General features: G+C 46.9%; 1 protein-coding gene across 1 annotated transcript in view; it reads left to right on the plus strand.

The window, feature by feature from the left end:
- The window catches only part of LOC140428751 (uncharacterized), a 127,450-nt gene that overhangs the window by 49,774 nt on the left and 59,803 nt on the right, over positions 1-17,873 (plus strand). The gene's annotated exons all lie outside the window — the stretch shown is intronic.

Genomic DNA, 17,873 nt, shown 5'->3' on the forward strand with positions numbered 1-17,873 from the left:
TTTCTGAGAACCCAGACTTGTTTCTGTGACAATCAGAGAATTAATGAGCTGCTGTTGGGGCTTTCAATCCTTTAAGGGATGAGATCCCACCTCCAGGAGTTTTTAATTACTCCAAGAGGGCTGACTACTCTGGCATTGCACCCGGCATGAATGCTGCAGCCCTCAGACGAAGGTAATTAGGGACAGGGTCACCAGGCTGGTCAAACAGGACCAGCGAGGGAGTGGGGGTGGTATAGTTGTTGATGGGTGCAGGGGGGGGTTGTTGTTGTGGAGGAAACCACAGTTTTTGGGGGGTCCTCTGTGGGCCACAGGGTTCCCCCTGCAAACAAAAAGCTGAAAGGAGGCCATCAGCCTTTCCTGGGCAGTCACCACATGCACTGGAGAGTTCCTCCACGCCACCCCCACCCCCCACCCCCCCCCACCCCTCCCGCCGCCGCGGTAAAATGCCAGCAGCAGGAGGAAGCCCTTAAATGGCCACTCAAGGGCCTCAATTAGACCTACGGTGAGAGGGCTATCCTCCACTTCCCCTGCCAGCTGCTAAAATTCCACAGCTTCAGGAAGCCAACAGACACTCTACCCTCACTTGCCCTCACCAGTTTATGGCCACCGACCTCCCTTGATCCATTCCTGAGGGCCACATTGAAATCTACCCATCATGCCTTCTGGCATGTTGCTTATCCAATTTCCCGACCAGGTCAGTAACTTGCTTTCTATTCCATATTGCCATTGGAAAATCTCTTGTGTACCAACCCTCCCTTCACACCAGCATTGGCAGATGTGCCTTTATCCATCTCTGTCTTACATTCTGCCTTTTCCTCCCTAAATCCCTCAGTCTCTCCACACCCACGCCTTCTTTAAACTCCTTCTTGAAACAAACTTCTTTGTCTCAGTTTTTGGTCATCATTCCTAACATGCACCTCTTCAGCTTGGCATCCATATCTGTCCAATTACACCTCTGTGAAGTGCCTTGGGACATTTTTCTACATTAAATTTAGTTTATAAGCATCAAAATCACATTGATGCTTGGACTGTCGCAATATTTAGTTGTGTCATATTTATAATATTTATTCGTGCTGTTTTGAGGGTTTCAATTGGGTTAAGCATTTGTGCACATTAGCTTTGGGCTTCCTAACCTTTAGCTACCATAGCAGCTTCTAGCCAATCTGAATACTTTCTTCAATTTCTGCCGACAACCACCTAGCTACTGTTGGGTTGTCAAGGGAACAAAATTAAAAACAAATAGCTGTTGTTGTGGGAATGTCAGAAAACAACCAGCTGTAGTGTTAATGCAAATGCCATTTTTTGGTATTTGATTATAATTAGAATGCACAAGAACGGTTTATTTTACTAACTGAAGAAAGCTAAAATGTAAACAGGAAATTGCTTATTGGTTTAAAAAAAATGCTCTAACACTGATGGAGTGAAGTCAGGTGTGAAAAGCATTGGGAAGAATGCCATTGGATGTACTTGCCAGTTGACTCCTTATGTGTGTTGAATAGAAATGTTTACTTTTGCAAGGGAAACAAATGAGCAGTGTTCCTGTCGAACACTCCGACATAGACAAACTATTGAATAATCAGTCATACAGCACTCGGAAAAATGGTCACAGAGTGCTGCGAATGCTACAAAACTGATATAAAAAGAAAAAGTACTGAGCGGACCAGGCAGCAGCTGTGGAGGGAGAAACAGAATTAACATTTCATGTTGATGACCTTTCATCACTATTGGCAAGTTGACCAATCAGGGAACTAGTCTATATACACTATTGAGTCAGAAAATGAGGATGGAGACTTTCATCATGAAAACTTGAACTTGAAATGTTAGCTCTGTTTCTATCTTCACAGAGGCAACCATATCTGCTGAATATCTCGAGCATTTTTTGAAAGCTTGAAATTTTGTTTGCCGTGGAATATTTTGAGGAAGGCCCATATTAGGAACAGACACTTTTCAAGCACCTGGAGAAACCTCCTAAATCTGTTGTTGGACTTGTTGTCGAAGCTAATGGGGAGCAAAATGTTTATTTAAGTTCACTTAGGGAAACTATACATCAGTGGTGGGGAAGCTTCCAGAAATAATTATTCAGATTACAACTAGCAGTTACATGGATAAATGTGGGTTGAATGGGAAGAGCCAGTTTGGATTTCTAAAGGCGAAATCATGTTGAACTAACTTGCTGGATTCTTTTGAGGAGGTAACAGAAAGGGTCGATGAAGGTAACACTGTTAATGCGGTCTATATGGGCTTTTAGAAGGCATTTTATATAACAATAGACTTGTGAGTAAAGTCATAGCTCAAGGAATAAAAAGGACAGTAGCAACATGGATACAAAATTGGCCAAATATTAGGAAGCAGAGAGTAATGGTTAATGGATATTTTTCAGATCAGAGGAAGGTTTGTAGTGGTGTTTTCCAGGTATTAAAACTCTTGTCTTTCCTAATTATCCTTAATGATCTCGATCTTGGTGTGCAGGGATCGTTGTTCACGGATGATACAAACTTGGAAGTAATGTAAACTCTGAAGAGGACATTGTAGAACTTCAAAAGGACATAGACAAGGGATGGGATTTACAGACCAACCCGCCACACGTTTTTTGGCAGTGGAAGTGGCTAGCCAGCTATATCTATTGATCCCGCCATTGTCAATGGGATTTCCTGTTGACAGCAGCCCTTGCCGCCGGGAAACCTATGCGTCGGCATGGGACCGGAATTTACCGCCGTCATGAACAGCCGGTAAATTCCGCTCAAATTAGTGGAGTGAGCAGATAGGTGGCAGATGAAGTCCAATGCAGAGAAGTGTGCGGCGATGCATTTTGGTAGGAAGGGCACAGATAGACAATATAAAAATATGGGGTATAATTCTTAAAGGGAGTGCAGGAGCAGAGAGACCAGGATGTATAGGTGCATAGATCAGTGGAAGTGGCAGGGCAGATGGAGAGAGCAGTTAATAAAGCATATAGTATACTGGGCATTAATAGGGGCATTGATTACAAGGGCAAGGAGGGTATGCTGAAAATATGCAAGACACTAGTTAGACCTCAGCTGGAATATTGTGTACAGTTCTGGGCACCACACTATACGAATGATGTGAACGCATTGGAGAGAGTGCAGAAGAGGTTCACAGACATTGTTCCAGGGATGAGAAATGCAGTTATGAGGATTGATTGGAGAGGTTAGGACTGTTCTCCTTGGAGAGGAGAAGCCTAAAAGGAGATAGAGATGTTCAAAATCATGAGGGAACTGGACAGAATACAGAGGGAGCAACTGTTCCTGCTTGTAAAAGGAGTGAGAACGAGAGGGCACAGATTTAAAATGATTTCCAAAAGAAGCAAATATAATGTGATAAAAACATTTGGGTCTGGAAGGCTCTGCCTGGAAGCGTGGTGGAGGTAGGTTCAATCGAGGCATTCAAGAGGGTATTTATTAGATGATTATTTGAATAGAAACAATGTGCAGGGGTACGGGGAAAAGGTAGGGGAATGTCACTAAGTCATAGAACATTACAGCGCAGTATAGGCCCTTCGGCCCTCGATGTTGCGCCGATCTGTGAAACCACTCTAAAGCCCATCTACACTATTCCCTTATTGTCCATATGTCTATCCAATGACCATTTGAATGTCCTTAGTGTTGGCGAGTCCACTACTGTTGCAGGCAGGGCATTCCATGCCCTTACTACTCTCTGAGTAAAGAACCTACCTCTGACATCTGTCTTATATCCATCTCCCCTCAATTTAAAGGTATGTCCCCTCGTGCTAGACATCACCATCTGAGGAAAAAGGCTCTCACTGTCCACCCTATCCAATCATCTGATCATCTTGTATGCCTCAATTAAGTCACCTCTTAACCTTCTTCTCTCTAACGAAAACAGCCTCAAGTCCCTCAGCCTTTCCTCATAAGATCTTCCCTCCATACCAGGCAACATTCTGGTAAATCTCCTCTGCACCCTTTCCAATGCTTCCACATCCTTCCTATAATGCGGCGACCAGAATTACACGCAATACTCCAAATGCGGCCGCACCAGAGTGTTGTATAGAGAACAGAGAACAGAGAACAGAGAAAATACAGCACAGAACAGGCCCTTCGGCCCACGATGTTGTGCCGAACTTTTGTCCTCGATTAACCATAGATTATCATTGAATTTACAGTGCAGAAGGAGGCCATTCGGCCCCCCGAGTCTGCACCAGCTCTTGGAAAGAGCACCCTACCCAAACTCAACACCTCCACCCAACACCAAGGGCAATTTGGACATTAAGGGCAATTTATCATTGGCCAATTCACCTAACCCGCACATCTTTGGACTGTGGGAGGAAACCGGAGCACCCGGAGGAAACCCACGCAGACACGGGGAGGACGTGCAGACTCCGCACAGACAATGACCCAAGCCGGAATCGAACCTGGGACCATGGATCTGTGAAGCAATTGTGCTATCCACAATGCTACCGTGCTGCCCTTAAGAACAAATAAATCTACACTATATCATTTTCCCGTAATCCATGTACCTATCCAACAGCTGCTTGAAGGTCCCTAATGTTTCCGACTCAACTACTTCCACAGCCAGTGCATTCCATGCCCCCACTACTCTCTGGGTAAAGAACCTACCTCTGATATCCCTCCTATATCTTCCACCTTTCACCTTAAATTTATGTCCCCTTGTAATGGTGTGTTCCACCTGGGGAAAAAGTCTCTGACTGTCTACTCTATCTATTCCCCTGATCATCTTATAAACCTCTATCAAGTCGCCCCTCATCCTTCTCCGCTCTAATGAGAAAAGGCCGAGCACCCTCAACCTTTCCTCGTAAGGCCTACTCTCCATTCCAGGTAACATCCTGGTAAATCTTCTTTGCACCTTTTCCAAAGCTTCCACATCCTTCCTAAAATGAGGTGACCAGAACTGTACACAGTACTCCAAATGTGGCCTTACCAAAGTTTTGTACAGCTGCATCATCACCTCACGGCTCTTAAATTCAATCCCTCTGTTAATGAACGCGAGCACACCATAGGCCTTCTTCACAGCTCTATCCACTTGAGTGGCAACTTTCAAAGATGTATGAACATAGACCCCAAGGTCTCTCTGCTCCTCCACAATGCCAAGAACTCTACCATTAACCCTGTATTCCGCATTCATATTTGTCCTTCCAAAATGGACAACCTCACACTTTTCAGGGTTAAACTCCATCTGCCACTTCTCAGCCCAGCTCTGCATCCTATCTATGTCTCTTTGCAGCCGACAACAGCCCTCCTTACTATCCACAACTCCACCAATCTTCGTATCGTCTGCAAATTTACTGACCCACCCTTCAACTCCCTCATCCAAGTCATTAATGAAAATCACAAACAGCAGAGGACCCAGAACTGATCCCTGCGGTACACCACTGGTAACTGGGATCCAGGCTGAATATTTGCCATCCACCACCACTCTCTGACTTCTATCGGTTAGCCAGTTCGTTATCCAGCTGGCCAAATTTCCCACTATCCCATGCCTCCTTACTTTGTGCAGAAGCCTACCATGGGGAACTTTATCAAATGCCTTACTAAAATCCATGTACACTACATCCACTGCTTTACCTTCATCCACATGCTTGGTCACCTCCTCAAAGAATTCAATAAGATTTGTAAGGCAAGACCTACCCCTCACAAATCCGTGCTGACTATCCCTAATCAAGCAGTGTCTTTCCAGATGCTCAGAAATCCTATCCTTCAGTACCCTTTCCATTACTTTGCCTACCACCGAAGCAAGACTAACTGGCCTGTAATTCCCAGGGTTATCCCTAGTTCCTTTTTTGAACAGGGGCACGACATTCGCCACTCTCCAATCCCCTGGTACCACCCCTGTTGACAGTGAGGACGAAAAGATAATTGCCAACGGCTCTGCAATTTCATCTCTTGCTTCCCATAGAATCCTTGGATATATCCCGTCAGGCCCGGGGCTCTTGTCTATCCTCAAGTTTTTCAAAATGCCCAACACATCTTCCTTCCTAACAAGTATTTCCTCGAGCTTACCAATCTGTTTCACACTGTCCTCTCCAACAATATCGCCCCTCTCATTTGTAAATACAGAAGAAAAGTACTCATTCAAGACCTCTCCTATCTCTTCAGACTCAATACACAATCTCCCGCTACTGTCCTTGATCGGACCTACCCTCGCTCTAGTCATTCTCATATTTCTCACATATGTGTAAAAGGCCTTGGGGTTTTCCTTGATCCTACACGCCAAAGATTGTTCATGCCCTCTCTTAGCTCTCCTAATCCCTTTCTTCAGTTCCCTCCTGGCTATCTTGTATCCCTCCAATGCCCTGTCTGAATCTTGTTTCCTCAGCCTTACATAAGTCACCTTTTTCCTCTTAACAAGACATTCAACCTCTCTTGTCAACCATGGTTCCCTCACTCGACCATCTCTTCCCTGCCTGACAGGGACATACATATCAAGGACACGTAGCACCTGTTCCTTGAACAAGTTCCACATTTCACTTGTGTCCTTCCCTGCCAGCCTATGTTCCCAACTTATGCACTTCAATTCTTGTCTGACAACATCGTATTTACCCTTCCCCCAATTGTAAACCTTGCCCTGTTGCACGTACCTATCCCTCTCCATTACTAAAGTGAAAGTCACAGAATTGTGGTCACTATCTCCAAAATGCTCCCCCACTAACAAATCTATCACTTGCCCTGGTTCATTACCCAGTACTAAATCTAATATTGCCCCTCCTCTGGTTGGACAATCTACATACTGTGTTAGAAAAGCTTCCTGGACACACTGCACAAACACCACCCCATCCAAACTATTTGATCTAAAGAGTTTCCACTCAATATTTGGGAAGTTAAAGTCGCCCATGACTACTACCCTATGACTTCTGCACCTTTCCAAAATCTGCAATCTGTATAGCTGCAACATGACCTCATGGCTCCTAAACTCAATCCCTCTAACAATAAAAGCTAACACACCGTACGCCTTCTGAACAACCGTCTCAACCTGGGTGGCAACTTTCAGGGATCTATGTACATGGACACCGAGATCTCTCTGCTCATCCTCACTGCCAAGAATCTTACCATTAGCCCAGTACTCAGTCTTCCTGTTATTCCTTCCAAAATAAATCACCTCACACTTTTCTGCATTAAACTCCATTTGCCACCTCTCAGCCCAGCGCTGCAGCTTATCTACATCCCTCTGTAACTTGTAACATCCTTCCGCACTGTCCACAACTCCACCGACTTTAGTGTCATCTGCAAATTTACTCACCCATCCTTCTACGCCCTCCTCCAGGTCATTTATAAAAATGACAAACAGCAGTGGCCCCAAAACAGATCATTGTGGTACACCACTAGTAACTGGACTCCAGTCTGAACATTTCCCATCAACCACCACCCTTTGTCTTCTTCCAGCTAGCCAATTTCTGATCCAAACTGCTAAATCACCCTGAATCCCATGCCTCCATATTTTCTGCAGTAGCCTACCATGGGGAACCTTATCAAACGCTTTACTGAAATCCATATACACCACATCAACTGCTTTACCCTCATCCACCTGTTTGGTCACCTTCTCAAAGAACTCTATAAGGTTTGTGAGGCACGACCTACCCTTCACAAAACCGTTGACTATCTCTAATCAAATTATTCCTTTCCAGATGATTATGCATCCTATCTCTTTTCAACCTTTCCCAGATTTTTCCCACACAGAAGTAAGGCTCACTGGTCTATAGTTACCGGGGTTATCTCTACTTCCCTTCTTGAACAAGGGGACAACATTTGCTATCCTCCAGTCTTCTGGCACTATTCCTGTAGACAAAGATGACTTAAAGATCAAGGCCAAAGGCTCAGCAATCTCCTCCCTAGCTTCCCAGAGAATCCTAGGATAAATCCCATCCAGCCCAGGTGACTTATCTATTTTCACACTTTCCAGAATTGCTAACACCTCCTCCTTATGAACCTCAAGCTCTTCTAGTCTAGTAGCCTGAATCTCAGTATTCTCCTCGACAACATTGTCTTTTTCCTGTGTGAATACTGATGAAAATATTCATTTAGCACCTCTCCTATCTCCTCGGACTCCAAGCACAACTTCCCACTACTGTCCTTGACTGGCCCTACTCTTACCCTAGTCATTCTTTTATTCCTGACATATCTATAGAAAGCTTTAGGGTTATCCTTGATCCTACCTGCCAAAGACTTCTCATGTCCCCTCCTGGCTCTTCTGAGCTCTCTCTTTAGGTCCTTCCTAGCTAACTTGTAACTCTCGAGCGCCCTAACTGAACCTTCATGTCTCATCTTTACATAAGTCTCCTTCTTCCTCTTGACAAGTGTTTCGACTGCTTTAGTAAACTACGGTTCCCTCACTCGACCTCTTCCTCCCTGCCTGACAGGTACATACTTATCAAGGACACGCAGTAGCTGTTCCTTGAACAAGCTCCACATTTCAATTGAGCCCATCCCCTGCAGTTTTCCTCTCCATCCGATGTATCCTAAGTCTTGCCTCATCGCATCATAATTGCCTTTCCCCCAGATATAACTCTTGCCCTGCGGTATATACCTATCCCTTTCCGTCACTAAAGTAAACGTAATCGAATTGTGGTCACTATCACCAAAGTGCTCACCGACCTCCAAAACTAACACCTGTCCTGGTTCATTACCCAGTACCAAATCCAATAAGGCCTCACCTCTCGTTGGCCTATCTACAGACTGTGTCAGGAAACCCTCCTGCACACATTGGACAAAAACGGACCCATCTAATGTACTCGAACTATAGCGTTTCCAGTCAATACAAAGTTAAAGTCCCCCATAACAACTACCCTGTTGCTTTCGCTCCTATCCAGAATCATCTTTGCAATCCTCTCCTCTACATCTCTGGAACTTTTCGGATGCTCATTTGGAGAGCTAGTGCTGATACGATGGGCCAAATGGTCTCCTTCTATGCCATAATAGTTCTCTGATTCTGAGTCAAGAGGAGCAGGAGAGTTCTTCCTGGCTCAACAGTGCTCCAGGCCACTGCCTGTAGCAGATGGCTAAACCATCCACTGTTCTCTCCATCTCCTTAACTGAGGGTGCCGCCTGTGAGGCAAGCAACCCAAAATGCAATCCTCCTGAAGTAAGAGGAGCCTGTGTAGATGCAGCCCGCAGGCACTGTCAGTGATTTTGATGAGCTAAACCAGTTTTGAACCCTTTGCTTCAGGTGTATGCTGCCCAAAATAGGCACAAACAAATTTCTATCTCTCGATCTCAACATTGTACTTATAATTTAACTTGGATATACCTGCTTTTTCACTTCTTTGTACTTTCTTGCTAACGATTCTCAATGGGCTGAATTCTCCGCTGGTCAGAATTCTCCATTTTGCCGGCAGCCCGGGGGTTTCCCGATGGCGTGGGGCTGCCTCACAATGGGAAATCCCATTGACCAGCCGGAGAAATGGAGAATCCCGATGGCGTGCTGAACCAGAAATCTGGTCCGACGCGTCAGAGAAACCCGCCAAATGTTTTTGCAAATACCCTTACAATTAGTAGCTTCCTAAAATGTTAAATATATCCTGTGCTGAAACTTTAATGTTCAGAAAAATCACAGAATGGACTTCTGGTGACGGGGATTGCTGAGCGAACGGATGAAAGCTGGCTCTCCTCCTGAAAACTTGGAATTAGGCACTTAAGTCCAAAATAGCCGCCTATAATCGGGAGAAAACACCCCTCACCCTCCTCCAACACCACCAGGCAAGAAATGAAGAAATGCCAGGCAGCAGCAGGTCCAGGGGCGGAAAAGATGGAATAGGCAGCAAAGGTCTGGAGAGACGAAATGAGGTGACAGCAAGCAAGTGGGGGATGAGGCGGACCGCCAGGCCACACACGGAGCCCCCCCCCCACAATGGATGGACGGAGGGAGTTCCTTACACAGGAACTCCAGGAGCTCAAGGAGGCCATTAAGATGGAGACAGTAAGAAGTCTTACAACACCAGGTTAAAGTCCAACAGGTTTGTTTCGAACACTAGCTTTCGGAGCACTGCTCCTTCCTCAGGTGAATGAAGAGGTATGTTCCAGAAGGATATATATAGACAAATTCAAAGATGCAAGACAATGCTTAGAATGCGAGCATTTGCAGGTAATTAAGTCTTTACAGATCCAGAGATAGGGGTAACCCCAGGTGAAAGAGGTGTGAATTATCTCAAGCCAGGACAGTTGGTAGGATTTCGCAAGCCCAGGCCAGGTGGTCGGGGATGAATGTAATGCGACATGAATCCCAGGTGCCAGTTGAGGCCGCACACATGTGTGCGGAACTTGGATTCATGTCGCATTACATTCATCCCTGTGGTGATATACATCACTGTAAGTACACATTGAGCTAGACACTAGAGGGAACACCAGAGAAAAGACACACAGACAGTCAACCAATAGGTCAGTAAGTTAGGACACGACCAATGGGCATTTACGATACACACACAGGTGACACTACCACAGGGGGGCATTACACCAACCCATATATAAGGACACTGCACACATGATATTCCTCTTTCCAGTGGAGACCCTCAGTGAGAACAGACACAGGGTTGATTGAACATCACTCCCACCACATGGATTGTAGCAGACTGGTTCGTCAGTCTGAGTAGCTTTAGCAGGATTAACAGTAGCGTCAAATCCAAGTAGAAGAATTGTTAATAGTTTAATAAATGTGTTAAAGCTATCTCCAAGTCTGAACCTTCCTTTGTCAGAGTGCACATCAAGGAAGCAGCTTATGCAACGTCAAGAGCATAACAATACATGGTTCCAGAAGTGGACTGTTAAATCCATATAGTTTCAACTCAGCGAACAGTGACAACCAGCAACAAAAGCCAGGCAAGATGATGTTCGGGATTCCGATTCCACAGCAGCTCCAGTACCAAGGCAATCTCAGTGAAAACTGGCGTTGGTTCCGGCAGAGATTCGAGATCTACCTGGTAGCGTGCGACCTAGATGGCGTGGCGGATGCAGAGAAAATAAAGCTTCTACTTACCATCGCGCGTCCAGAAGCAGCTGAAATCTTCCAGACCTTCAAATACTCTAAGGGGCAAAACAAAGAGCGACTTCCAGACAGTCCTGGACAAATTCCAAGAATTCTGCGAGGAAAATACAAGGAACAAAGGTAAAAGAGGCGCCAAAACTCACCGCGAGGTAGGCTTGCAGCAACGAACGGCAGTTTTGAATTGCAGCCATCTTGGAAAAGGCGCTGCCAATACGCAGTTGCATGCACAGAACGGTAAGGTCCATTTGCGCATGCGCGAGAAGCCGCGCATGCGCAATTGCAAAAAAGGCCCCAAGTAAAGGAACAGCGATCTGCGCATGCGCAATCGCTTCCTACGCTCTACGTCACAAGCGTCATGATGTCAGACCGTGCCCACTTAAAGGGGAAATGTCCCAAACCACAAAAACAAAATTGAAATCCTCAAAACCGGATGCTTTCACCTGGAACGACAGCACAATGCCTGAACATCGACCAGTAGCTGAAAGTAACTTCCGCAGAACCCTGCAACAAGCTGTTAGCACCGTCCAAAGAGATGATACAGTCCTTGAAGATTGTGACTCAGACCTTGAATTCTTCTTTGGACATCGCGAGTCCAATGCCAGCTCCGACACAAAACGTGATGATATGGTCTTGGAAGACAACAACTCAGACGAAGCTTTCACCTTGGAGGCTACCCAGTACCAAATCCAAACCGCAACTAGACGTGTTGCACATTGACGACCCCGACGACGAATTCTTCGGAATTGAGGATCTTCAGCCCAGCAGATATGACATCCCGACTCGTGAGTGCAGGATTATGCTGCGGCCTGACACCAAGAGACAGAGAGCGGTACAAGCCCACAGAGAGCGGCCTTCTGCCACACAGAGAATAGTCCACGCACCGCGAAGGGTCCCCGACTCCACAGAGAGAGTGGTCCACGCACCACAAAGGGTCCCAGCCTCCACACAGAAAGCGATGAAAGACTTCACAGCGAGCTCGTGGACAGACTCCACGATAGAAGCAATGCAAGGCTCCAGAGTGCAGTCCTTGCATGAACAAGAAGTGATGACAGTTTCCACAGAGAGACCAATGCACAATTCCACACAAGGAACGCTGCAAGACTCCACAGAGGGAGTGACACAAGCCTCCACAGTGAGCTCGTGGACAGCCTCTACGACAGAAGCAATGCAAGACTCCAAAGTGGAGTCCTTGCATGAACAAGACCATGAGGGTCTAGCAACCTCCTCTGAGCAACCAGCAGCAGACGATGCAAGTCTACCACGCTCAAGTGAACAACAGAAAGACTATGACAGTCTGCCACGCTCAAGTGTACAGCAAACAGACTATGACGGTCCACCCAGATTATTTGAGCCACCAGAAGAAGACTCTGACGGTCTACCCAGCTCAAGTGAATGACAAGAAGACACTGAGGCTCTATCCACTGTATGTGAGACAAGTGACAACGGCATCCCACTTCCCATACCAGATGTGCAACGTGACAGACCTCAGCTAGTGTGTACAGAGGCACTCGACAATCACAGTGAGACTACTGGTGACTCCGGTGACACCACGTTACTTCAAACCTCATTCGCTCGAGCCTCTCCACAAGCAAATGCATTCCTGACTGTTTTGACTCCGGATGTGGAGCATCAAGAGACCTCAGAAGATGCAAGTGAACCTGAAATGACTCCGGATGGGGAGCATCAAGAAATCGCAGCTGACTCAAGTGAACCTTCAGTGACTCCGGATGGGGAGCATCAACGCTGATTCAGGTGAACCAGAAAGGTCTCCAGACGGGAGCATTGACACGCCAAAACTGACTCAGGTGAAACAGACCAGACTCCAGTCGACAAGCCAAAGCTGATTCAAGTAAGCCGGACATGACTCCAGATGGGGAGCGCTGCAAACCCAGTGACGGCACGCTCAAGGAAACAGCAGATGCCACAAAGGACGCTGACACGAGTAACTGTGTGAAGGACTCGTATTATCCACAGAGTGTGGTCCTTGAGCGCAGCAAACACGACAACAAAACCAACCAACACAACAATATCAGAAACAATGGCAAGAAGCGTACCAAAGGCAACAATGTCAACAACAAGCACGACAAAAACAACACCAATGGAACTACGACTGGTACGACATGGTACAACTCTGAAAATGAGGGACACTGTTAGTGCTCAGCTCAGTACAATGACATACCATGGCAGGACAATGCATCTTACCAATTCACGTTTGCCGCACTACCAACAGGCAACCTGGCTTTCAGGACAGATGCCATCAAGAATTACCACCACAAGCATGGAAAGAAAAAAATAGTCCAAATCAGACAACAAAGTGATGTGACCACTTCTTGGTTCCTTCAGCACAGGGACACTGATGGTGTTTACAATGCAATGCCACCATCAACATCACCAAACAAGAAAGCCACTCGACCATAATAATTAATGAACTTTGGTCTCATGCATATGATTTGGACTTATTGTTTAATGGTCACTGTTATCATAACTTGTACAGAGTATCACTCATCTACCTAGTTTGTTCAATGTTCTTTAACACTGTAGAGAAAATATGCAACACGAAAAAAGGGGGGATGTGGTGACATACAGCACAGTAAGTACACAAAGGGTTAATGTACATACACTACACCTAGCTAGACACTAGAGGGAACACCAGAGACATGATAGATCATGTAAGATTGGACACGACCAATGGGCATTCACGATACACACAGAGGTGACACTATTACAGAGAGGCATTACACCAACACATATATAAGGACACTGCACACATGGTCTTCCTCTTTCCAGTGGAGACTCTCAGTGAGAACAGACACAGGGTTGATTGAACATCACTCCCACCACATGGATTGTAGCAGACTGGTTCGCCAGTCTGAGTAGCTATAGCAGGATTAACAGTAGCATTGAATCCAAGTAGGAGAATTGTTAATAGTTTAATAAACGTGTTAAAGCTATCTCCAAGTCTGAACCTTCCTTTGTCAGAGTGCACATCAAGGAAGCAGCTTATGCTACGTCAAGAGCATAATAAAACATCCCCCACCATCTGGCCTGGGCTTGCAAAATCCTACCAACTGTCCTGGCTTGAGACAATTCACACCTCTTTAATCTGGGGTTACCCCTATCTCTGGATCTGTAAAGACTTAATTACCTGCAAATGCTCGCATTCTAAGCATTGTCTTGCATCTTTGAATTTGTCTACATATATGTTTCTGGAACATACCTCTTCATTCACCTGAGGAAGGAGCAGTGCTCCGAAAGCTAGTGTTTGAAACAAACCTGTTGGACTTTAACCTGGTGTTGTAAGACTTCTTACTGTGCTCACCCCAGTTCAACGCCGGCATCTCCACATCATTAAGATGGAGGTGAGAGCAACGGTCAAGGTGGTGGTGGCAGAGACGCTGATCACCCTGCAAGCGGCTCTGGAAAAGGTGGCTGGAGACCCAGGACATAACGAAAAGGGAGCAAGAGAAGGCCTCACCAGACCAGAGCGACCGGATTGCTGCACTAGAGATGGAAATGGCAAGGTTGGTGGCGACACAAGGGTGCAATGGGAAAAGGTCAGGGATCAGGAAAATTGATCACAGTGCCAGAAGCTCCTCATAGTGGGCCTGACGATGGGCAGGAACCCCACGGAATATGTGGCCCAAATGCTGGGTAACCTGGTGGGAAGAGACAATTTCCCCAAGCCGCCAGAAATAGAAAGAGCTGGGGCAGCACGGTTGCGCAGTGGTTAGCACTGCTGCCTCACAGTGCCGAGGTCCCAGGTTCGATCCCGACCCTGGGTCACTGTCCGTGTGGAGTTTGCAGGGGCAAGGGAGGAAGAGGAAAGGGAAATAGACTCAGCGGGACAACAGAAGAACAAGGGGGATGTAAGGGCTCTAGGCTAGCTATGACGGATCACACAAAGGCACCGCAAGCAGCCACTTTGGAGGGTCCCAAACAAAGGGAAACTCCGAGTGCAGGGGTTCAACCACATTGCACACACATAATTGGCAGCCACCATGGATGGCCCCTGGACAAAGGGAAGACCCGGAGCGCAGGGGCCCGACATCATGGTGAGTACCGTGACAGGGGCCATCATGGATGGCCCCTAACAATGTCAAACCTCTGAATGCAGGGACACATCCACAAGGTAAGTATAGTTGACCCTGCAGGAGGTCAAAGTGGCAAAAATAAAACCTGTCAGAATAATCATCTGGAACCTCAGGGGACTTAACTGCCCAGTGAAAACATCCAGTGTCTTCACCCACCTGAAAAGTTTGAAGGCCAATATAGTCTTCTTCCAAGAGACACACCTGAGGGAGAAGGACTGATTGCAGGTAAGAAAGGGCTGGGTGGGACAGACGTACGATTCTTATTACGGGATGAGAGCTGGGGGTAGCCATACTGCTCAACAAGAGGATGGTGTTTATAGCGATGAGGATGATTACGGACCCAGGGAGATGGTACGCCGTGGTCAACAGTGTCCTGGAAGGGGCATCAGTAGTCCGTGTTAACATCTACACTCCCAACTGGGATGACACAGAAATCATAAAGAAGTCCATGGTGGAAATCCATGACATAGACACACAATGACGCATCATGGGGTGGGGGGAAGGGAGATTTTAACTACATACATATCAAACCTCAAATCAGGGAAAACATCAAATATGGCGAAGGAACTAGGCACGTTCATGGAACAATGGGGGTGGTGGTTCACACACCCAGCTCCTTTTCCCAGGTATGCAGGGTCTACACCAGGATCGACTTCTTTGTAATGGAGAAATCCGTGCTTCTCGGAGTAGTAAGAGCAGAATACTCCGCAATCGTAATCTCTGACCATGCTCCGTACTACATGGATGTGAGATTGGAGATTGGCCGGGCCCAACGCCCCTCATGGAATTTGGACATGACCCTCCTTGCCGATAAGTCTTTTTGTGAAACAATATCACAGGCCATAGACGGGCACGTTACCAACCATCAGAATGGAGAGTGCTCACCCTTCACATTCTGGAAGGCACTGAAGTCTGTGATCAGGGGAGAGATTATTGGGTACAAAGCACGCGGAGACAGGAAGGAGAGGGCGACTAGGCAACAGCTGGTCAACTCCATTCTGGAGGTGGCCCAGCGGTACTCCGTGGCCCCACTGTAGAGCTTCTGACGGAGAGGAAAAAGCTACAAATGGGCTTTGACTTGCTCGCACGAGGAAAACAGTGCACCAACTCTGCCAGAAAAAGGACCTTTTACAAGTAAGGAGGCAAAGCTAGTCGCCTGCTGGCTTACCAGCTGAGAAAGCAGGCAGCCAGGAGGGAAATTGAATCATAGAATCACTACAGTGCAGAAGGTGGCCATTCGGCCCATTGAGGCAACACCGACCCTCTGAAAGGGTACCCAACCTGGGTCAGAGCCCCACCCTATCCCCTTAACCCAGTGACTCCACCTAACCTTTTGGACACTAAGGAGCAATTGATCCTGGCCAATCCACTTAACCTGTACATATTTGGACTGCGGGAGGAAACCGGAGCACCCGGAGGAAACCCATGCAGACACGGGGAAGAATTTAAAACTCCACACAGACAGTCACCCGAGGCCAGAATTGAACTCGGGTTGCTGGAGCTGTGAGGCAGCAGTGCTAACCACTGTGTCACCGTGCCATAGCGCAGGTTAGGGACAAGAATGGCAGGCTGGTGGCCGAGCCGGAAAAGGTCATCAAGGCCTTTGAGGCCTTCCACCAGTGGCTGTACACATCCGAGCCCCTCGAGGGGGACTCAAAGATGAAGCAGTTCCTTGACGGACTGGACATGCCAGTCGTGGGGGAAGGTAGGAGAAGGTGCCTGGAAGCACCGTTCAGAATGGGGGAAGTCATAGAGAGTATCAACTCCATGCAGTCGAGGAATGTGCTGGGGCCAGCGGACCTCTACAAAAGATTCACACCAGCACTGGCTCCGCACTTGCGGGAGATGTTCACAGATTCGCTGGTAAGGGTCTCCCTGCCACCAACATTGGCGCAAGTCTCAGTATTGCTGATACCCAAAAAAGACAAAGATCCAACTGAATTCAGGTTCCACAGATCTATCTTGCTGCTCAATGTAAATGCAAAATTCCTGATAAAGACCGTGGCTAGGCGGCTGGCGAGCTGCGTATCGGAGGTGGTCGTAGAGGACCAGATGTGCTTTGTCAAGGTCAGGCAGCTAACATCGAACATCAGGTGCCTGCTGAATATGATAATGACCCCATCTGGGGAGTGAACACCAGAAATGATCATCTCCCTGGATGCAGAACAGGCCTTCGACAGAGTTGGGTGGAAGTACCTCTTAGAGGTAGTGGAGGGGTTTGGGCTTGGTTCAGGGTTCACTGCCTGGGTGAAACTATTGTACAGCGATTCCATGGTGACAAGCACCACCAGCTCTAAAAACTTCAAGCTGCGCAGAGGCATGAGGCAGGGATACCCACTGTGTCCTCTGCTGTTTGCCTGGCTATCCTCAGAATGGCGAAAGGCTGGAGAGGTATCCAGAGCGGGGACTGAGACCATAGAGTTTAACTCTATAAAGATGACCTTCTACTCCAAATCTTGGACTCCCAAGCCAATATGGAAGGGATCATGAATCTCTTAAATGAGGGTGGAGCCTTCTCGAGCTACAAACTCAGCCTAAGCAAACATCCATCAAAAAGGCCGCGGGGCACAATCGATATAGCTGCAGGAGACAGGCCTGAGGGCAAGCGGGAAAAGCAGAAGGAGCAACAATACACCATGAAATACATGCTAGGTCCAACATGTAAATATGTACAATGAGGTGAAACATGTAAATATGTATAATGATCCTTGTTTATTTGTATTGCTTTTGTTTTCTTCTTCTCGTTCTTCTTCGGCTTATCTCTAATTTGTAATATTTAATTTTTCTTTGGTTGGTTTTCTTAATACTGTGCGT

The sequence above is a fragment of the Scyliorhinus torazame genome, chromosome 8, assembly GCF_047496885.1.
Source record: "Scyliorhinus torazame isolate Kashiwa2021f chromosome 8, sScyTor2.1, whole genome shotgun sequence".
Taxonomy (NCBI): domain Eukaryota; kingdom Metazoa; phylum Chordata; class Chondrichthyes; order Carcharhiniformes; family Scyliorhinidae; genus Scyliorhinus; species Scyliorhinus torazame.